The sequence below is a fragment of the Triticum aestivum genome, chromosome 4B, assembly GCF_018294505.1.
Source record: "Triticum aestivum cultivar Chinese Spring chromosome 4B, IWGSC CS RefSeq v2.1, whole genome shotgun sequence".
Classification (NCBI taxonomy): domain Eukaryota; kingdom Viridiplantae; phylum Streptophyta; class Magnoliopsida; order Poales; family Poaceae; genus Triticum; species Triticum aestivum.
In genome coordinates, this window is record NC_057804.1 from 86,767,666 (window position 1) to 86,790,322 (window position 22,657).

Genomic DNA, 22,657 nt, shown 5'->3' on the forward strand with positions numbered 1-22,657 from the left:
AAAAAGTAAACAAATAAAAAAAAGAGCCGCGGGAAGAGGGGCATGGCGGCAGCGGTGGCGCCGGCGGGGCAGGGCAGGGCAGGGGCGCGGGAGCGAGGCAAGGCAGGGGCGCCAGGCAGGTGCTCACAGGTGGGTGGCGGGGCACGGCGGGTGGCGTCGGGGCACGGGGAGCGGCGCCGGCGTCGGGGCAGATGCCGTCGAGGGCGGCGGCGACGGCAAAGTTGAGTAGCCTGACGGCGTCGGAGGCGGCGATGACGGTGAGGTGGACCAGCCTAACGGTGTCGGAGGCGGCGACGACGACGAGGTGGAGCAGCCTGATGGCTCGGCGGCAATGGCGATGAGGCAGAGCAGCGGGCGTCGGTCGGCGAAGAAAGGGATGGATTTTGGAGAAACTGCTAAGTGCTGCTTATATAGCAAAGCCTTTAGTCCCGATTGGTGGCACCAACCGGGACTAATACACCCTTTAGTCCTGGTTGGTGCCACCAACCGGGACCAAAGGCCTCTTTTCAGCAGTCCAAAGGGCGGGAAGCGGCGCCCTTTAGTCCCGGTTGGTGCCACCAACCGGGACCAAAGGCCCCTGTGCTGCCCGCGTTGGGGCCAAAGTTTAGTCCCACCTCGCTAGTTGAGAGGGGCGCGCAGTGGTTTATAAGCCCCACTGCCGCACCCCTCTCGAGCTCCTCTCCACCGCAGGCTTGCGGACCTACTTGCTTCTACTTTGCCTGATGGGCCTTCTGGGCCTACTGCGGGCCTGAATCCTGGCCCATGGTAGGGTTTCTAGTCGTATTCACGCCGTGGGGGCCTAGTAGGAGGCATTTTTTGGTTTTTTTGTTTTCTTTACTTATTGTTGCTATTTTTATTTTTTTCCAGTTTTTTTGTTTTTTTGTTTTCTTTACTTATTTTTGCTATTTTTATTTTTTTTCTAGTTTTTTTGTTTTGTTTTCTGCATTATTTATATTCTTTTGTTTTTTGCTTTATTTTTTAATTCCTTTTGCTTTTAGTTTTAGGAAAATTATAAACTTTCTGTTAGTGCCATTAGTTTCAAATTTGAAAACACTTTTTTTGTTTTTTTGTTTTCTTTCTTTCTTTATTTATTTTATTTTGTTTCTACTTACAACAAAATACTTATTGTTGCTATTTTTAATTGTTACGAGGGCCGAACCATAAGACATTAAAGCATTTCAAATGAACTCTGAAAAAGTTGAAAGTTGGCATGGTATCATAAATTCACCCACATAGCATGTGCATGTACAAAACGGACAATGGTATCATACTCGTCTGTTACAAAGTTGGCATGCTATCATCATAATAGTTGTGGGAGAAAGTCTTCACTTTTTCTTCGCTTGTGTCATTTGCTTATTGCGCCGTAACCATGGATAATCTTCATCGTTTATCAGGATGCTGGGGTCAGCCTTGACTTTGAAGGGAGGAATTTCATGAAACTTTTCATAATCTTCAGACATGTCTGTCTTGCCCTCCACTCCCACGATGTCCCTTTTTCCTGAAAGAACTATGTGGCGCTTTGGCTCATCGTATGATGTATTCGCTTCCTTATCTTTTCTCTTTCTCGGTCTGGTAGACATGTCCTTCACATAGATAACCTGTGCCACATCATTGGCTAGGACGAACGGTTCGTCAGTGTACCCAAGATTTTTCAGATCCACTGTTGTCATTCCGTACTGTGGGTCTACCTGTACCCCGCCTCCTGACAGATTGACCCATTTGCACTTAAACAAAGGGACCTTAAAATCATGTCCGTAGTCAAGTTCCCATATGTCCACTATGTAACCATAATATGTGTCCTTTCCCCTCTCGGTTGTTGCATCAAAGCGGACACCGCTGTTTTGGTTGGTGCTCTTTTGATCTTGGTCAATTGTGTAAAATGTATTCCCATTTATCTCGTACCCTTTCCAAATCAATACAGTCAAAGATGGTCCCCTGGACAACAAGTACAGCTCATCACAAACAGTGTTGTCACCTCTGAGACGTGCTTCCAACCAACTGCTAAAAGTCCTGATGTGTTGACATGTAATCCAGTCGTCGCACTGCTCCGCGTGTTTGGAGCGCAGACTGTTCTTGTGTTCATCGACATACGGGGTCACCAAGGTAGAGTTCTGTAGAACTGTGTAGTGTGCTTGAGACCAAGAATATCCGTCCCTGCATATTATTGAGTCCCTTCCAAGTGTGCCTTTTCCAGTCAGTCTCCCCTCATACCGCGATTTAGGGAGACCTATCTTCTTAAGTCCAGGAATGAAGTCAACACAAAACCCGATGACATCCTCTGTTTGATGGTCCATGGAGATGCTTCCTTCTGGCCTAGCACGGTTACGGGCATATTTCTTTAGGACTCCCATGAACCTCTCAAAGGGGTACATATTGTGTAGAAATACGGGGCCCAGAATGACAATCTCGAAGATGATGAACTAGGACGTGCGTCATGATATTGAAGAAGGATGGTGGGAACACCGGCTCGAAACTGACAAGACATTGCACCACATCACTCCTTAGCCTTGGTATGATTTCTGGATCGATCACCTTCTAAGAGATTGCATTGAGGAATGCACATAGCTTCACAATGGCTAATCAGTCGTTTTCCGGTAGAAGCCCCCTCAATGCAACCGGAAGTAGTTGCGTCATAATCATGTGGCAGTCATGAGACTTTAGGTTCTGAAACTTTTTCTCTGCCATATTTATTATTCCTTTTATATTCGATGAGAAGCCAGTCAGGACCTTCATACTAAGCAGGCATTCAAAGAAGATTTCCTTCTCTTCTTTGGTAAGAGCATAGCTGGCAGGACCTTCATACTGCTTTGGAGGCATGCCGTCTTTTTTGTGCAAACGTTGCAGGTCCTCCCGTGCCTCAGCTGTATCTTTTGTCTTCCCATACACACCCAAGAAGCCTAGCAGGTTCACGCAAAGGTTCTTCATCACGTGCATCACGTCGATCGAAGAGCGGACCTCTAGGTCTTTCCAGTAGGGTAGGTCCCAAAATATAGATTTCTTCTTCCACATGGGTGCGTGTCCCCCAACGTCACTCAGAACAGCTAGTCCGCCGGGACCCTTTCCAAAGATTACGTGTAAATCATTGACCATAGCAAGTATGTGATCACCGGTATGCATGGCGGGCTTCTTCCGGTGATCTGCCTCGCCTTTCTTTCGACATAGATAGTTGGTCGGAAGAAATCGACGATGGCCCAGGTACACATTCTTCCTACAGCTTCCTAGGTATATACTATCGGTGTCAAGTAAATAGTGCGTGCATGTGTGGTATCCCTTGTTTGTCTGTCCTGAAAGGTTACTGAGAGCGGGCCAATCGTTGATGGTCACGAACAGCAACACCTTTAGCTAAAATTCCTCATGTTTGTGCTCATCCCACGTACGTACACTGTTTCCATTCCACAGCTGTAAAAATTCTTCAACTAATGGCCTTAGGTACACATCAATGTCGTTGCCGGGTTGCTTAGGGCCTTGGATGAGAACTGGCATCATAATGAACTTCCGCTTCATGCACATCCAAGGAGGAAGGTTATACATACATAGAGTCACGGGCCAAGTGTTGTGATTGCTGCTCTGCTCCCCGAAAGGATTAATGCCATCCACGCTTAAACCAAACCATACGTTCCTTGGGTCACTTGCAAACTCATCCCAGTACTTTCTCTCGATTTTTCTCCACTGCGACCCGTCAGCGGGTGCTCTCAACTTCCCGTATTTCTTACGGTCCTCACTGTGCCATCGCATCAACTTGGCATGCTCTCCGTTTCTGAACAGACGTTTCAACCGTGGTATTATAGGAGCATACGACATCACCTTCGTAGGAACCCTCTTCCTGGGGGGATCACCGTCAACATCACCAGGGTCATCTTGTCTGATCTTATACCGTAATGCACCGCATACCGGGCATGCGTTCAGATCCTTGTACGCACCACGGTAGAGGATGCAGTCATTAGGGCATGCATGTATCTTCTGCACCTCCAATCCTAGAGGGCATACGACCTTCTTTGTTGCGTATGTACTGTCGGGCAATTCGTTATCCTTTGGAAGCTTCTTCTTCAATATTTTCAGTAGCTTCTCAAATCCTTTGTCAGGCACAGCATTCTCTGCCTTCCACTGCAGCAATTCCAGTACGGTATCGAGCTTTCTGTTGCCATCTTCGCAATTGGGGTACAACCCTTTTTTGTGGTCCTCTAACATGCGATCGAACTTCAGCTTCTCCTTTTGACTTTCGCATTGCGTCCTTGCATCGACAATGACCCGGCGGAGATCATCATCATTGGGCACATTGTCTGGTTCCTCTTGATCTTCAGCAGCTTCGCCCATTGCAGCATCATCGTGCACATCATCTGGTTCCTCTTGATCTTCAGTAGCATCACCGTATTTAGGGGGCACATAGTTGTCATCGTACTCTTCTTCTTCACTGTCTTCCATCATAACCCCTATTTCTCCGTGCCTCGTCCAAACATTATAGTGTGGCATGAAACCCTTGTAAAGCAGGTGGGTGTGAAGGATTTTCCGGTCAGAGTAAGACTTCATATTCCCACATATAGGGCATGGACAACACATAAAACCATTCTGCTTGTTTGCCTCAGCCACTTCGAGAAAATCATGCACGCCCTTAATGTACTCGGAGGTGTGTCTTGAACCGTACATCCATTGCCGGTTCATCTGCGTGCATTATATATAATTAAGTGTGTCAAAAATCATTACAGAACATCATGAATAGATAATTAAGTGACCAAATTAATAGAAGTTCATCATCACATTAAAACCAAAGTACATACATAGTTCTCATCTAACAACATAAAGGTCTGCAGAGCATCTAAATTAATTAAACCATACACTAAAACTATGTAAAACATTTCAATGCGAAAACAAATGCGATCATAATCGCAACCAATGTAACAACTGATCCAACGGCATAATGATACCAAGCCTCGGTATGAATGACATATTTTCTAATCTTTCTAATCTTCAAGCGCATTGCATCCATCTTGATCTTGTGATCATCAACAACATCCGCAACATGCAACTCCAATATCATCTTCTCCTCCTCAATTTTTCTAATTTTTTCCTTCAACAAATTGTTTTCTTCTTCAACTAAATTTAACCTCTCGACAATAGGGTCGGTTGGAATTTCCGGTTCAACAACCTCCTAGATAAATAAATTCTATGTCACGTTGGTCGGCATAATTGTCATACACAATAAATGAACCAGTAGTTATGAAAAGATAATATATACCACATCCGAATCATAGACAGGACGAGGGCCGACGGGGGCGGATACCAAAACCATCGCACTATATAAGATGCAATAATAAAAGTAAGAAAATTATACAAGTATCTATATAAACATACAAGTAAGAATTTTTTTCCTTTCAGAAAGAAGATAAGAACAAGAGGCTCACCACGATGGTGCCGGCGACGAGATCGGCGTGGGCGATCGACAGCGGTGAAGACGGGGACGGGACGTGACAGACCGCTAAACCTAGACAAATATTGAGGAAAATGGAGTTTGGAGGTCGAGCTTGGAGAGGAGAAAGCTTAAGTAGTGTGGCTCGGGCATTCCATCGAGGTGAGCTAGAGCACTACAAAGCTCTCCCCTCGCCGGCCACGAAAAACAGAGCAGTGGGAGTGCTCTGCTCGCGGGCGAGGGGTATATATAGGCAACTAATTGGTCCTGGTTCGTGGCAAGAACCGGGACTAAAGGGCAGCCTTTGGTCCCGGTTCAAGCCACCAACCGGGACCAATGGTGGTGGGCCAGGAGCGAGGCCCATTGGTCCCGGTTCGTCCCATCAACCGGGACCAATAGGTCCAGTCGAACCGGGACCAATGGCCCACGTGGCCCGGCCGGCCCCTGGGGCTCACGAACCGGGTCCAATGCCCCCATTGGTCCCGGTTCTGGATTGAACCGGGACTAATGGGCTGACCTGGCCTGGACCATTGCAATCCTTCATGTCCTATTATTTTTTGTAGACCTTTTCTTAGAACGATTAGTGCAATTATTGATATGAAAGAAGGGAATATTAGATTCCAATTTCCCTTAAAGAATGGTATGGAACACTTCCCTAGAAAGAAAATAAAATTACCATATGAATCTATCATGAGAGCCACTTATGGATTGCCTACTAAAGATGGCAAAACCTAGATCTATCCTTGCTTTTATGCCTAGCTAAGGGCGTTAAACGATAGCGCTTGTTGGGAGGCAACCCAATTTTTTTTTGTGTTTTTTGTTTTTTGCTTCTGTTTAGGAATAAATAATCCATCTACTTTCTGTTTAGATGTGGTTTTATGTTTTAATTAGTGTTTGTGCCAAGTAGAACCTATAGGATAAGCTATGATGATAGTTGATTTGATTCTGCTGAAAAACAGAAACTTTGCGCTCACGAGAAAAAAATCAATAAATCGCAGAAACGAGCTTTTGCATTGATTCTTTTTGCTTCTGATCGATAAACAAATTATCCAGTACTTACTATTTTGGTAGAATTTTTAGAATTCCAGAAGTTTGAGTTAGTTACAGATTGCTACAGATTGTTCTGTTTTTGACAGATTCTGTTTTTCGTGTGTTGTTTGCTTATTTCAATGCATCTATGGCTAATAAATTAGTTTATAAACCATAAGTAAGTTGGAATACAGTAGGTTTAACACCAATATAAATAAAGAATGAGTTAATTACAGTACCTTAAAGTAGTCTTTTGTTTTCTTTCACTAACGGAGCTCACAAGATTTCTATTGAGTTTTGTGTTGTGAAGTTTTTAAGTTTTGGGTGAATTCTTTTGATGGATTATAGAACAAAGAGTGGCAAGAGCCTAAGCTTGGGGATGCCCATGGAACCCCCAAGATAATCCAAGGACACCAAAAATTCAAAGCTTGGGGATGCCCCGGAAGGCATCCCCTCTTTCGTCTACTTCCATCAGTAATTTACTTGGAGCTATATTTTTATTCACCACATGTCATGTGTTTTGCTTGGAACGTCTTGTATTATTTGCGTCTTTGCTTGTTAGTTTACCACAATAATCCTTGCTGTACACACATTTTGAGAGAGCCATACATGATTTAGAATTGGGTAGAATACTCTATGTGCTTCACTTATATCTTTTGAGTTTGATAGTTTTGCTCATAGTGCTTCACTTAAACCTTTTTGAGCATAATAATTTTTGCTCTAGTGATTCACTTAGATCTTTTAGAGCACGGTGGTGGATTTGTTTTAAAGAAACTATTGATCTCTCATGCTTCACTTAGATTATTTCGAGAGTTGTTAATAGCATGGTAATTTGCTTAATGTTAATATACTTGGTATTCAAGATATGTGAAACTTTCTTTTGAGTGCGTTGAATACTAAGATAAGTTTGATGCTTGATAATTGTTTTGAGATATGGAGGTGATAATATCAAATCAATGCTAGTTGGGGTGATTATGAATTTAAAGAATGCTTGTGTTGGAGTTTGTGATTCCCGTAGCATGCACGTATGGTGAACCGCTTTGTGATGAAGTCGGAGCACAATTTTATTTATTGATTGTCTTCCTTATGAGTGGCAGTCGGGGACGAGCGATGGTCTTTTCCTACCAATCTATCCCCCTAGGAGTATGCATTTAGTGCTTTGGTTTTTGATGACTTCTAAATTTTTGCAATAAGTGCATGAGTTCTTTTGATTAATGTTGAGTCCATGGATTATACGCACTCTCACCCTTCCACCATTGCTAGCCTCTCTAATACCGTGCACCTTTCGCCGGTATCATACACTCGCGTCCTAGTTCCCACCATCCTTCTTCAATATCATGACGCACCTTTCGTCTTGCCATGCAACTTTCCACCGTTCCGTTCATATGACACACATTACTTTTGTCATATTGCTTTTTGCATGAACATGTAGTTGACATTGTATTTGTGGCAAAGCCACCGTTCATAATTCTTTCATACATGTCACTCTTGATTCATTGCATAGCCCGGTACACCGACGGGGGCATTTATATAGAGTCATATTTTGTTCTAAGTATCGAGTTGTAATTGTTAAGTTGTAAGAAAAATAAAAGTGTTATGATCATCATTATTAGAGCGTTGTCCCAGTGAGGAAAGGATGATGGAGACTATGATTCCCTCATAAGTCGGGATGAGACTCTGGACTTTATGAAAAATAAGAGAGGCCAAAGAAGCCCAAATAAAAAAAAGAGGCCAAAGAAGCCCACCAAAATAAAAAAATATGAGAGAAAAAGAGAGAAGGGACAATGCTACTATCCTTTTTCCACACTTGTGCTTCAAAGTAGCACCATGATCTTCATGATAGAGAGTCTCATATGTTGTCACTTACATATACTAGTGGGAATTTTTCATTATAGAACTTGGCTTGTATATTCCAATGATGGGCTTCCTCAAAAGTGCCCTAGGTCTTCATGAGCAAGCAAGTTGGTTGCACGCCCACTTAGTTTTTTTTGTTGAGCTTTCATATACTTATAGCTCTAGAGCATCCTTTGCATGGCAATCCCTACTCACTCACATTGATATCTATTGATGGGCATCTCCATAGCCCATTGATACGCCTAGTTGATGTGAGACTATCTTCTCCTTTTTGTCTTCTCCACAACCACCATTCTATTCCACCTATAGTACTATGTCCATGGCTCACGCTCATGTATTGCGTGAAAGTTGAAAATGTTTGAGATTACTAAAGTATGAAACAATTTCTTGGCTCGTCATCGGGGTTGTGCATGATTAAATACTTTGTGTGATGAAGATAGAGCTTAGCCAGACTATATGATTTTGTAGGGATAACTTTCTTTAACCATGCTATTTTGAGAAGACATGATTGCTTTAATTTATATGCTTGAAGTACTATTACCTTTATGTTAATATGAACTTTTGTCTTGAATCTTTCGGATCTGAATATTCATATCACAATTAAGAAGATTTACATTGAAATTATGCCAAAGTATCACTCCGCATCAAAAATTCTTTTTTATCATTTACCTACTCGAGGACGAGCAGGAATTAAGCTTGGGGACGTTTGATACGTCTCCAACGTATCTATAATTTTTGATTGCTCCATGCTACTTTATCTACTGTTTTGGTTTATATTGAGCTTTATTTTCCACTTTTATATTATTTTTGGGACTAACCTATTAACCGGAGGCCCAGCCCAGAATTGCTGTTTTTTGCCTATTTCAGTATTTCGAAAAAACGGAATATCAAACGGAGTCCAAACGGAATAAAACCTTCGGGAACGTGATTTTCTCACCGAACGTGATCCAGGAGACTTGGACCCTGCTCCAAGGAACAACCGAGGAGGTCACGAGGGTGGAGGGCGCGCCCCCTGCCTCATGGGCCCCCTGTTGCTCCACCGACGTACTCCTTCCTCCTATATATACCTACGGACCCCCGTCAGATCAGATACAGAACCAAAAACCTAATTCCACCGCCGCACCTTCTGTATCCGCGAGATCCCATCTTGGGGCCTGTTCCGGAGCTCCGCCGGAGAGGGCATCTACCACGGAGGGCTTCTACATCAACACCATAGCCTCTCCGATGAAGTGTGAGTAGTTTACTTCAGACCTTCAGGTCCATAGCTAGTAGCTAGATGACTTCTTCTCTCTTTTTGGATCTCAATACAATGTTATCCACCTCTCTTGTGGAGATCTATTCGATGTAATCTTCTTTTTGTGGTGTGTTTGTTCAGACCGATGAATTGTGAGTTTAAGATCCAGCTTATCTATGAATAATATTTGATTCTTCTCTGAATTCTTTTATGTATGATTGAGTTATCTTTGCAAGTCTCTTCGAATTATCCGTTTGGTTTGGCCGACTAGATTGGTAGTTCTTGCAATGGGAGAAGTGTTTAGCTTTGTGTTCAATCTTGCGGTGTCCTTACCCAATGACAGAAAGGGTTGCAAGGCACGTATTGTATTGTTGCCATCGAGGATAACAAGATGGGTTTTTTTTTATCATATTGCATGAATTTATCCCTCTACATCATGTCATCTTGCTTAAGGCGTTACTCTGTTTTTAACTTAATACTCTAGATGCATGCTGGATAGCGCTCGATGAGTGGAGTAATAGTAGTAGATGCAGAATCGTTTCGATCTACTTGTCTCGGACGTGATGCCTATATACATGATCATACCTAGATAACCTCATAATTATTCGCTTTTCTATCAATTTCTCAACAGTAATTTGTTCACCCACCTTAGAATACTTATGCTCTTGAGAGAAGCCACTAGTGAAACCTATGCCCCCCGGGTCTATTCTCATTATATCAATCTCTATTACATTATTACTTGCTTTGTTTTTACTTTGCCTTTTACTTTTTACTTTGCATCTCTATATAAAAAATACCAAAAATATTATTTATCATCTTTATCAGATCTCACCCTCGTAAGTGACCGTGAAGGGATTGACAACCCCTAATCGCGTTGGTTGCGAGTAGCTATCGTTTTGTGTAGGTACGAGGGACTCGTGCGTAATCTCCTACTGGATTGATACCTTGGTTCTCAAAAACCGAGGGAAATACTTACGCTACTTTACTGCATCATCCTATCCTGTTCGGGGAAATCCAACGCAGTGCTCAAGAGGTAGCACTCCACGTACCGCCCAGCTGGCTCCGCCCCTCTAAGCCCTTCTCTGAAGTTGGAGACGGCTCCACCAGGCCCCTGGGGCAGATCCGCATCCCTGTCACCTTTGGGACCCGGGACAACTACCGCACCGAGTTCGTCGACTTCGACATAGCCAAGATCAACCTTCCGTACAACGTTATTCTGGGATATCCAGCCTTGGTGCAATTTATGGGTGCGACCCATCCCGCATACAACCTCATGAAGATGCCGGGCAGCAATGGTGTCCGCACGGTGGCAGGAGACATGAAAGGCGCGCTGCAGGCCCTCAAGCTTGCCAGCATTTTTTATATTTTCTGAAACTTGTCTCTGAGGATTTTCAGGTCATTCCAAGAACTTTTGTTTTCTACACATAAAACAACATCATGGCAGTTCTGCTGAAAACAGCGTCAGTCCGGGTTACTTTCATTCAAATCATGTAAGTTACAGTCCAAAACAGGGGCAAAAGTGTTTGGCAAAGTAGATACGTTGGAGACATATCAACTCCCCCAAGCTTAAACCTTTGCTTGTCCTCAAGCAATTCAGTTGATAAACCAAAAGTGATAAAGAAAAACTTTTACAAACTCTGTTTGCTCTTGTTGTTGTAAACATGCAAAGCCAGCATTCAGGTTTCAGCAGATATTATGAACTAACCATACTCACAATAACACCTCGGTCTCACAATTACTCATATCAATGGCATAATCAGCTAACGAGCCATTTTAACATAAAAGGATGCTACCCAACCTGCCTCCACGGAGCTCCCTCGTTTGGGTCGTTCCTGGCCGTTGGATCTGCCCTTCTGATGCGTCCAGACCGTCAGATCTTCACCCTGTGGTCAAACTCTTTTCACATTACAGTTGTTTCCACTGGTCAATGACAGGTGGGCTCGCATTGCGCGCTCATTGATTGGGCGAGCTCTGCCCATGTCCGCGAGAGTATCGCCAATCCCGTCTGCCCGCGCGTTGCGCTCGACCCGCAAAAAGTGCAAAAGGGTCAAAAAACCTAGCCGCCGCCCCTTCTCGTCCACCCCTCGCCCCTCCGCCTCCTCTCCTCCCCACTCCCTCCTCTCCCAGGCCGCCGCCCTCGACACACCTCCATAGCGCCATCGACACGTCGGGGATAGGCAGTGGTGGAGCGCAGCCCGAGCTCAGCAGCACTCCACTCCTAACTCGAGCAAGAGCGGGCAGTGGATTGGATCGAGGGAGCCCTCGCGGCCACGCCGCTGGCGCCTGGATTTCCTAGCCGTCACGTGGATCCACCCTAGCCGCCGCCTCGAGTCACCTCCATCGTTGATGTGGGTCAACTCCACCGCTGCCGCCAGGAATCCCATCCCGGTAAGGTAACTTCCTCCAAATCTCTGCTCTCCCTGTTCCACTTGCCCTGCTTGCTGCGTGTGTGTGTGTGTGTGTGTTCCGTGTGCGCCGCGCGTCGTGCCTCGCGTGCCTTGTATGCGGTTGGTGCGAGAAAGTAACCTTAGAGCTCTCCCTCCTCCTTTCCATCTACTCCCGGCGGTGCCTCCTCCCCGTGCGCCCACGGTCTCCCATGCGCTCAACCCGGCCTACCTCAGTCCCCTCACCCTCTGGTCGCCGTCCTCCCGCGCCCTCACCCGCTGTTGGCCCTCCCATGCATCTCGGGCTTGATGGCTGCTTCCCCACCTCGCCCCTTCAGCTCCGCCATCGCCTCCCTTGCTGATATCCATCTTATCTCTTTTTGCAGGGGGCTTGTCCTTCCGTGGTGGTCATCCGCCGTTTGAGATTGGAGGGAGACTAGGAGACCCTGGCGGAATCGAGCCTGCTAGCAGAGGCTCCAAGGATGTTGGGTGATAGGGCCCATTCCATGCCCCGGTTGTGCTGCTGGGTGAGCTTATTCACCCTTCTTGTCAACGAGTTGTTCATGTCTGGCAAGGTTCCTGCATTTTTTTTTTGTTTATTTTAGTTGACCGGATGCTCAGATTTAGCTAGGCTTTCATATAGGATTTTTTTACCTTTTAAGTTTGTTGGGTACCTCGGATAAGTTTCTGCAAAGGGGATTTTTGTTTGTTCCTGCTCAGGAGATGCTCTCTGGCCTAGCTAGATTCATAAAAAAAATTGTTTCCTTTCTTAGTTTGTTTGGTAGCTTGCTCTTTCCTCGTCAAGAAGGGGATCAATTTGCCATGGACCTCATTTCCCCACTATAAAGGAGGCTTTTGTTCCTTTGCTTGATGTGTTTCCCGCTTTTTGATTGTAGGATTTTCAGGAAGAGCCTTCCTACCCAAAATTATTGGATAAATTCAACATATCTGTGGAAATCTAGGTATGAGATGGTTTTATTCTATCTTGTGTTCTTACATATTTTAATAGCAAAATTACTGAATCATAGAAGTTGTCAGTCATTTTGCCTTTATACTGTATATTAATTCATTCTTTTGGGTAGGTAACTAAACTCCTTTAATTTTACTGAATCATTGAAGTTGTCTTTGCTAACCTGAGTTTTGCTTTGCAACAATTTGATTGCTTGTATATTTGTGTAGTTTTCTGCAGATTCATACGCCTCTGAATGTTGTTCCATAACTGATGACTCAAAGTGATTATACACTGAAACCGAAGCCTTTGGAAAATGAAACAGAAACCTTACTTAAGAGCAGGCAGAGGCGTGGAGCCAATGGTATGCTCTTGGATCAATATTCCACAGTTAAACAACATTCATATGTTCTAGCATCTATAGATTTACATTTGCCTTTAAACAGTCTAATTACATGTAAAAACTGCATCCATTTTGGTATGTGATACTGCAAGTGTAAATTAAGAAAGTAGCCTTTACGGTCTAGCTTCAGTATCTGTAAATCATGGTTACGTACATACTACATAAAAAATGGAGCATCCTTATGCTACCAAATTATTTGCTTGATCTGGCTTGTTGGTTTCTGAATACTCAATTTTGTTCTTCTATTTTACAGGTGATGTTGTTGTTGCCTGCTCTTCTAAACTGCTGCTTGTTCATCGTTTGCTGTTTTGCCTATCAAGGTTTGTGCTTCCTCTTTAAGCTATATTTTCTTTTGATTATTGTTTTTGTCTGCAGTTTTCTTCTTATCTGTGGCAATGTATTTGGATCATGTTTATCTCTGAAGCATATTGGTTGTCTGGCTTGATCTTTGTACTAGCAAGAAGGTAACTACTCAAAGCAGTTGGCAAGACAAGCATTCGATGGAGCTCAAGCGTTGATCTTAAGGAAGGTAACTACTCAAAGGTATGCACCTATTCATGTTGGAGCAGTTAAGTTTGCAAGGATTTGCTGCTGGAGGGCATGGTATGTGCTCTCAAGAAGTTCTTCGTGATCCGGTGACATCTTTTGGCCTATTAGGGAACTGGACATGATTTATATTGCGAAGTTCAATGTATGGATGACAACTTCCTCTCATATCTGTTCTGTATATTTTATATACATGGCTTTTGTGTTCTATCATGTGCGCTCCTGCCGCAGACTTTTGCAGAGAAATTCACCATGAGTTAGAATGTATATATTTTCAACTACAGCCTTTTTTTCAAAAGGCAAAAGAATTTCTGCATGATCACATGTCATGATTATTTCCATGAAAAATGCTTTAGACAGTACAAAAATGCTTTAGACAATACAAAAATGCTTTAGACTGTACAAAATTGTAAAGGAATCATGGGGCACTGTTGTATGTCGCTGCTGAACAGAAGCAGGATGCAACCATAAAGATTTTGTTGAATCACCATTCAGATGCAAGTCCCATTAAATGTCTCTTTATCATTATCTTAAATCACATTCCTTTATAGTTTTCTCACTGTTATATTTGATAATCTTTGATTGTCTGCTTTCTCCATTTTCCAGTTAGTTGAATCTCGACAGTAAATTAGTTAGTATTTTGTTTTATCTCTGAAATCTCGAGAAGTACACAAGTTGTTAGGTGTAGAAAAGTACACAAGTTGTTAACATTTGAAATTAGATTTACGTTCGCCTTTTACTCATTCTATTTTTTGCATAATTGTGTCCTGTCTGTCAAGACATGCTGAAAAGCTAGCTGTTCTGCAGCAAGCAGAGAGTCATGGGCTCTTTCTGCGAGTCACCTGCTTCTCATGTACAAATATTTCACCATCTAAGTTTGAAATAAAATTGTACATCAAAGATATCAATGATTTGCCAAGACTCCAAAGTCTTGTTGTTATTTTTTGTAACTTCTGATCTTGAACTTTGATCGACAGATAGTTATGACTCTTCGACATCAGAAAATATTTTAGTTTATTTTGGGGTGGATGTTATTGTGGTATCAATACGGCTTCATTCCACTTTATCTAGCGCGGCACAGGTCAATAACTACTTCCTTTGATTTCTTCATCATGAATACCTATATGCATTTATTAAAAAGCCTTTATTGTTCGTATTGAGTGAATAAGAACTGCAGTAGTTTCTCAATGTGGAGGCCATTATATTACGATATAAGATGGACTGCTGAAGGGCGATGTATCCTTTTGGGGTTAAAGATATAAAGAACTACCTGGCTTATGAGGTTGAAGAGAGATCAAATGGCTTCTTTTGGTTCTTGAAGGCCTGCACTTTCCTGGTGGAGCAGCAGCAAAATAATTCAGAGGCTTTAAAGCTACTCCACTTCATGTAGTTAGGATCAATTCTTTGTTTTGGTTTGAAATACTCCCCAGTCCCTCCTATTTGATTGATTCATCTAATGGTCATTTTGCCAGGCAAATAAATAGAAGGCAGATGTTTTTTTTTTGGAGAGTATGGCATATGTATTGTTACAGAGTGAAGCCATCCATACAAGTCGATATATTAATAACCCCATATGTGGAATTCAAGATATAGAGAAATGTTCCTTGTTCTACTAATCGGTTGCTTGACCAAATGTACTGTAAATGGTGTTATTATTGTTCAAGATATAGATAAATGTTATTGTTCTTCATTGTAGTGGATGATATCCATCCTAATTATCGAGATGATGTAAGTACTACTTAGGAGTTTTGTCTCTGACCGAACAAGTTGTTGAGGAAGAAGGGATAAATAAGTGCCCAGAAGAAGGGATTAGTAAGTTGCTTGATTCATGGGCCGAACTGGTTGCCATACGACTGCTTAGAAATATACATGCATTTAAGTGGCACAAAAGCACAAAAACAAAGTTGATAGAAACACTACTCTTTCTAAAATATTTTAAGGCCTCCATAACAGGTTTTATACATGGTGTTAAGTATACATATGTTCTCAAGGGGTTTTATTTCCTGGCATTTTGAACCCAAGGGGGTTTTCTCTGTCAAATCAGCTTATAAAATTCAGTTTGGTATTACCCAGCAACAAGCTAACCGTGCTACTGGTGAAGGCTCAGCGGGCTCGCAGTGGAGGAAAGGGGACGGGCACGCGGTATGGAAAGCTCATTGCCCTCCCAAAGTAAAACACTTCTTATGGAGGTTCGCTCATGATAGCCACCTCTTGCTAATGAATATAGAAAGACGGGGTGTGGAGCTGGATACTCGTTGCTGCGTTTGCAGACATCTATTTGAAGGTGGCGGCCATCTTTTCCTTCGCTGTAAGGAAGTCAAAAAAGTTTGGCGAACCACCCAGCTAGAGGGTGTGAGACAGGAGCTGCTTTTGTGTCAAGCTCCGTTGGAGATTCTTGAGCGTATTTTTGCACAACCGGAAAAGATCAAGCATGAAGAATTTAGCGCACAACTGTCTTTTGATGTTGCTGAATGGTGCCAGTTTTTTACGCCCTCTCCAAAGCCTTTATACAGGATACGAGCAAGTGGAAACCGCCACCTGAGTTCGTAAAGATCAACCTGGACAGTGCATACGATCCAGAATCTGGTACGGGAGGTTGGGGCTGCATCGCTATAGCGCCGGACGGAAATATCCTGTTCGCAGCCGCTGGACTGCTCAGTAACTTGTCTGAACCGTTAGAGGCCGAAAGCAATCCGTTTTTGAAGACGATCGACCTTTCAGAAAATTTTGGCATGGGCAAAGTCATCTTTGAAATGGATTGTCTAAATCTGAAACATGTTGTGTGTTTGGACGCCAGTGACAGAGCAGCTCTAGGAGCTTTATTCAGAGAGGCAAAATATCGACTCCGTTTGGGTTTCATCGACCGAGTGGACTTCTCTCCCCTAAAATGTAACACATCAGTGCATGTGCTGGCAAGTCTCGGTTCTTGGGAAGTTCAAAGTGACCATACTCTGTGGATCACGAATTTTCCTGCTGATGTAACCTGGCTGGCGATCTTGCCGCGACCACATGTTAATGGAATGCAAAGTGTTTCATATAAAGAAGTATACATATGTTCTTAGGCAAAAAAATATGTACTTTTATATATCTAGAAGGGTCTAAATTATGCCGTGCGTACTTGCTCAGATATAAGAATACTAAAAAATACATATATTTCTAAAACGATGTGGTTTTGAATGAGACTCCACACTACCAAAATAAAATGTGCATGTACATCTTATTGTAGACACCAAAACTATTTTTTATTAAAGGGGATTATTTGTTACCGAATGTGCATGCTCATAACTAAGACAACTAATACATGGTATTTTATAATGTGCACATGGATTCAAAAAGATACACGTATTTTCAGCGACATGATTCTGAATGGGACTTTATGCTATCAAATTAAAATGTGTATATACATCTCATTACAACAAAATACCATTGTTTCTCACTAAAGGGATTAGATTTGTTACATAGATTTTGTTTCAAATAAAACTCTATGCTACCAAATTTAAATGTGTATATACATCTATTATAGACAACAAGCCCCTGTTTGCCTAAACTAAGAGAGATTAAATTTGTTGTTATATGTGTTTGCCCGTAACAAAATTAATTAAATCATGGATTTCTTTTCATCACCAACATGAAATCAGCAGGTCTCTGCGCCATTTGGCGCAACGGGTCAACTCGTAATAATAAAACTCGGATGACAACACTTTCTTAAAACAATCATAACATAATATAACAAAATGGTATCTCGCTAGCCCTTTCTAAGACCGCAAAACATAAATGCAGAGCACCTTTAAAGATCAGGGACTGACTAAACATTGTAATTCATGGTAAAAGAGATCCAGTCAAGTCATACCCAATATAAACCAATAGTAATAAATGCAAATAACAGGGTGCTCTCCAGCGGGTGCTTTTTAATAAGAAGGTGATGACTCAGCATAAAAGTAAATAGATAGGCCCTTCGCAGAGGGAAGCAGGAATTTGTAGAGGTGCCAGAGCTCGATTTTAAAATAGAGATTGAATAACATTTTGAGCGGCATACTTTCACTGTCAACGCAACAACTATGAGATGGTTGTATCTTCCATACTACATGCATTATAGGCAGTTCCCAAATAGAATGGTAAAAGTTTATACTCCCCACCACCAACAAGCATCAATCCATGGCTTTCTTAAAACAACGAGTGCCTCCAACTAACAATAGCCCTGGGGGAGTTTTGTTTAATTATATTGATTTGCTTTGATCTTTTTGAATCATGGGACTGGGCATCCCGGTTACCGGCCCTTTCTCGTGAATGAGGAGCGGAGTCCACTCCTCTTGAGAATAACCCACCTAGCATGGAAGATAAAGGCAACCCTAGTTGAAACATGATCTGCTCGAGCATACAAAATAGAATTTCATTTGAAAGTTTGTAGTTTGGCACATACAAATTTACTTGAAACGGCAGGTATATACCGCATATAGGAAGATATGGTGGACTCATATGGAATAACTTTGGGGTTTAAGGAGTTTGGATGCACACGCAGTATTCCCGCTTAGTACAGGTGAAGGCTAGCAAAATACTGGGAAGCGAACAACTAAGAGAGCGACAACAGTCATAACATGAATTAAAATTAATTCACACCGAGTACAAGCATGAGTAGGATATAATCTACCAAGAACATAAATATCATGAAGGCTATGTTGATTTGTTTCAACTACATGCGTGAACATGTGCCAAGTCGAGTCACTCAATTCATTCGAAGGAGGATACCATCCCATTATACCACATCATAATCATTCTAATAGCATATTGGCACGCAAGGTAAACCATTATAACTCATAGCTAGTCAAGCATGGCACAAGCAACTATAATATCTAAATGTCATTGCAAATATGTTTACTTCATAATAAGCTGAATCAGGAATGATGAACTCATCATATTTACAAAAACAAGAGAGGTTGAGTTCATACCCGCTTTTCTCATCTTAATCAGTCCATCATATATCGTCATTATTGCCTTTCACTTGCACGACCGAACGATGTGTATAATAATAATAGTGCACGTGCATTGGACTAAGCTGGAATCTGCAAGCATTCAACTCAAGAGAGAAGACAAAGTAATATGGGCTCTAAGTTAAATAAACAATCATGCATATGAGAACCACTAAACATTTTCAATATGGTCTTCTACTCTCGATCCCCAAAGGAAAGAAAAGAAAATAAAACTATTTACACGGGAAAGCTCCCAACAAGTAAAAGAAGAACGAGAAATCTTTTTATGTTTTCATTTTAATTTCTACTACAAGCATGGAAATTAAACTAACTATTTTTTTTGGTTTTTCTTAAGGTTTATCAAACACACAAGAAGAAAACTAGAAAAAGAGAATTAAACTAGCATGGATAATACAATGAAAGAGTATGAGCACCGACGACTAGAATAGTGTGTGAACATGAATGTAAAGTCGGTGAGAAATACGTACTCCCCCAAGCTTAGGCTTTTGGCCTAAGTTGGTCTAATGCCAAGGGTCGCGACTACTTTCCCCGGTGTACTGAGGGGTGTAGTCGGGATACCACTGGCTGGCCGTCTCCTCCGGATCCCACTGGTAAGATGATGCACGATAAGGGTCTAGCGAAGGTTCCGGCTCGGGCTCAGGTTCTGGAGTGGATGCTTGGCCTCAATGAGCGTACACCGCTTCCGGCGTGACAAGGTAATTATCTGCAGTCAAATCAAACAACAGAGGTGCAGGCATAAGTGGAGGGGGTCCACCAGGGACCCACGAGACAGGGGGGCGCGCCTAGAGGGGGTGGGCGCACCCTCCACTCTCGTGGCCTGGTGCTTGATGTCTACTACACAACCTTCTTCTTGTAGACGTTGTTGGGCCTGCAAGTGCACAGGTTTGTAGGACAGTAGCAAATTTCCCTCAAGTGGATGACCTAAGGTTTATCAATCCGTAGGAGGCGTAGGATGAAGATGGTCTCTCTCAAACAACCCCGCAACCAAATAACAAAGAGTCTCTTGTGTCCCCAACACACCCAATACAATGGTAAATTGTATAGGTGCACTAGTTCGGCGAAGAGATGGTGATACAAGTGCAAAATAGATAGTAGATATAGGTTTTTGTAATCTGAAATAATAAAAACAGCAAGGTAACGAGCGGTAAAAGTGAGCGTAAACGGTATTGCAATGGTAGGAAACAAGGCCTAGGGTTCATACTTTCACTAGTGCAAGTTCTCTCAACAATAATAACATAGATAGATCATATAACAAGCCCTCAACATGCAACAAAGAGTCACTCCAAAGCCACTAATAGCGGAGAACAAACGTAGAGATTATGGTAGGGTACGAAACCACCTCAAAGTTATCCTTTCTGTTCTATCTATTCAAGAGTTCGTAGTAAAATAACATAAAGCTATTCTTTCCGCTCAATCCATCATAGAGTTCATACTAGAATAACACCTTAAGACACAAATCAACCAAAACCCTAATGTCACCTAGATACTCCATTGTCACCTCAAGTATCCGTGGGCATGATTATACGATATGCGTCACACAATCTCAGATTCATCCAACCAACATAAAAGTACTTCAAAGAGTGCCCCAAAGCTACTACCGGAGAGTCAAGAACGTGTGCCAACCCCTATGCATAGGTTCCAATGTCACGAAACCCGCAAGTTGATCACCAAAACATACATCAAGTGGCACATGATATCCCATTGTCACCACAGATAATCACGGCAAGACATACATCAAGTGTTCTCATAAAGACTCAATCCGATAAGATAACTTCAAAGGGGAAACTCAATTCATCACAAGAGAGTAGAGGGGGAGAAACATCATAAGATCCAACTACAATAGCAAAGCTCGGGATACATCAAGATCGTGCCATAGAGGGAACACGAGAGAGAACACGAGAGAGAGATCAAAACACATAGCTACTGGTACATACCCTCAGCCCCGAGGGTGAACTACTCCCTCCTCGTCATGGATAGCACCGGGATGATGAAGATGGCCTCCGGTGATGGGATCCCCCTCTAGTAGGGTGCCGGAACAGGGTCCCGATTGGTTTTTGGTGGCTCTGGAGGCTTGCGGCGGCGGAACTCCCCATCTAGGTTCCGTTCAGGAAGTTTTAGGGTACGTAGGTATATATGGGTGCAAGGGGTACGTCGGAGGAGCTACGGGGGCCCCACGAGGTAGGGGGCGCGCCCTCCACCCTCGTGGGCAACCCGTATCTCCCCTGACGTGCACTCCAAGTTCCCTGTGTTGCTTTCCTTCCAAAAATAACTTCTCCAGTGATTTCGTTCCGTTTTGACTACGTCTGATATTCCTTTTCCTTGAAACACTGAAATAGGCATAAAACAACAAATCTGGGCTGGGCCTCCGGTTAATAGGTTAGTCCCAAAAATAATATAAAAGTGGATAATAAAGCCCAATATTGCCTAAAACAGTAGATAAAGTAGCATGGAGCAATCAAAAATTATAGATACGTTGGAGACGTATCAAGCATCCCCAAGCTTAATTCCTGCTCGTCCTCGAGTAGGTAAATGATAAAAAAGAAGTTTTGATGCGGAGTGATACGTTGGCATAATTTCAATGTAAATCTTCTTAATTGTGGCATGAATATTCAGATCCGAAAGATTCAAGACAAAAGTTCGTATTGACATAAAAGTAATAATACTTCAAGCATACTAATCAAAGCAATCATGTCTTCTCAAAATAACATGGCTAAAGAAAGTTATCCCTACAAAATCATATAGTCTGGCTATGCTCTATCTTCATCACACAAAGTATTTAATCATGCACAACCCCGATGACGAGCCAAGCAATTGTTTCATACTTTAGTAATCTCAAACTTTTTCAACTTTCACGCAATACATGAGCGTGAGCCATGGACATAGCACTATAGGTGGAATAGAATGGTGGTTGTGGAGAAGACAAAAAGGAGAAGATAGTCTCACATCAACTAGGCGTATCAATGGGCTATGGAGATGCCCATCAATAGATATCAATGTGAGTGAGTAGGGATTGCCATGCAACGGATGCACTAGAGCTATAAGTATATGAAAGCTCAACAAAAGAAACTAAGTGGGTGTGCATCCAACTTGCTTGCTCACGAAGACCTAGGGCACTTTTGAGGAAGCCCATCATTGGAATATACAAGCCAAGTTCTATAATGAAAAATTCCCACTAGTATATGAAAGTGACAACATATGAGACTCTCTATCATGAAGATCATGGTGCTACTTTGAAGCACAAGTGTGGAAAAAGGATAGTAGCATTGTCCCTTCTCTCTTTTTCTCTCATTTTTTTTTATTTTGGTGGGCTTCTTTGGCTCTTTTTTTTTTATTTGGGCTTCTTTGGCCTCTTTTATTTTTCATAAAGTCCGGAGTCTCATCCCGACTTATGGGGGAATCATAGTCTCCATCATCCTTTCCTCACTGGGACAATGCTCTAATAATGATGATCATCACTCTTTTATTTTTGTTACAACTCAACAATTACAACTCGATACTTAGAACAAAATATGACTCTATATGAATGCCTCCGGCGGTGTACCGGGATATGCAATGAATCAAGAGCGACATGTATGAAAATTATGAAGGTGGCCTTGCCACAAATACAATGTCAACTACATGTTCATGCAAAAAGCAATATGACAAAAGTAATGTGTGTCATATGAACGGAACGGTGGAAAGTTGCATGGCAATATATCTCGGAATGGCTATGGAAATGCCATGATAGGTAGGTATGGTGGCTGTTTTGAGGAAGGTATATGGTGGGTGTATGATACCGGCGAAAAGTGCGCGGTATTAGAGAGGCTAGCAATGGTGGAAGGGTGAGAGTGCGTATAATCCATGGACTCAACATTAATCAAAAGAAC

General features: G+C 42.5%; 1 long non-coding RNA gene across 5 annotated transcripts; it reads left to right on the forward strand.

Moving 5' to 3' along the window:
* The first annotated feature begins 11,535 nt into the window (after positions 1 to 11,535).
* On the forward strand, positions 11,536 to 15,498 carry LOC123091180 (uncharacterized). Of its 5 annotated transcripts, none has more exons than XR_006442950.1 (6): positions 11,536 to 11,914; positions 12,292 to 12,432; positions 12,802 to 12,867; positions 13,085 to 13,218; positions 13,511 to 13,577; positions 13,682 to 15,498. It is a non-coding gene; the product is annotated as an uncharacterized lncRNA (long non-coding RNA). The 5 variants fall into 5 exon arrangements; XR_006442947.1 differs by having other exon boundaries at positions 11,537 to 11,914; positions 13,719 to 15,498; XR_006442949.1 differs by having other exon boundaries at positions 11,538 to 11,914; positions 13,715 to 15,498.
* The last annotated feature ends 7,159 nt before the right edge of the window (positions 15,499 to 22,657 follow it).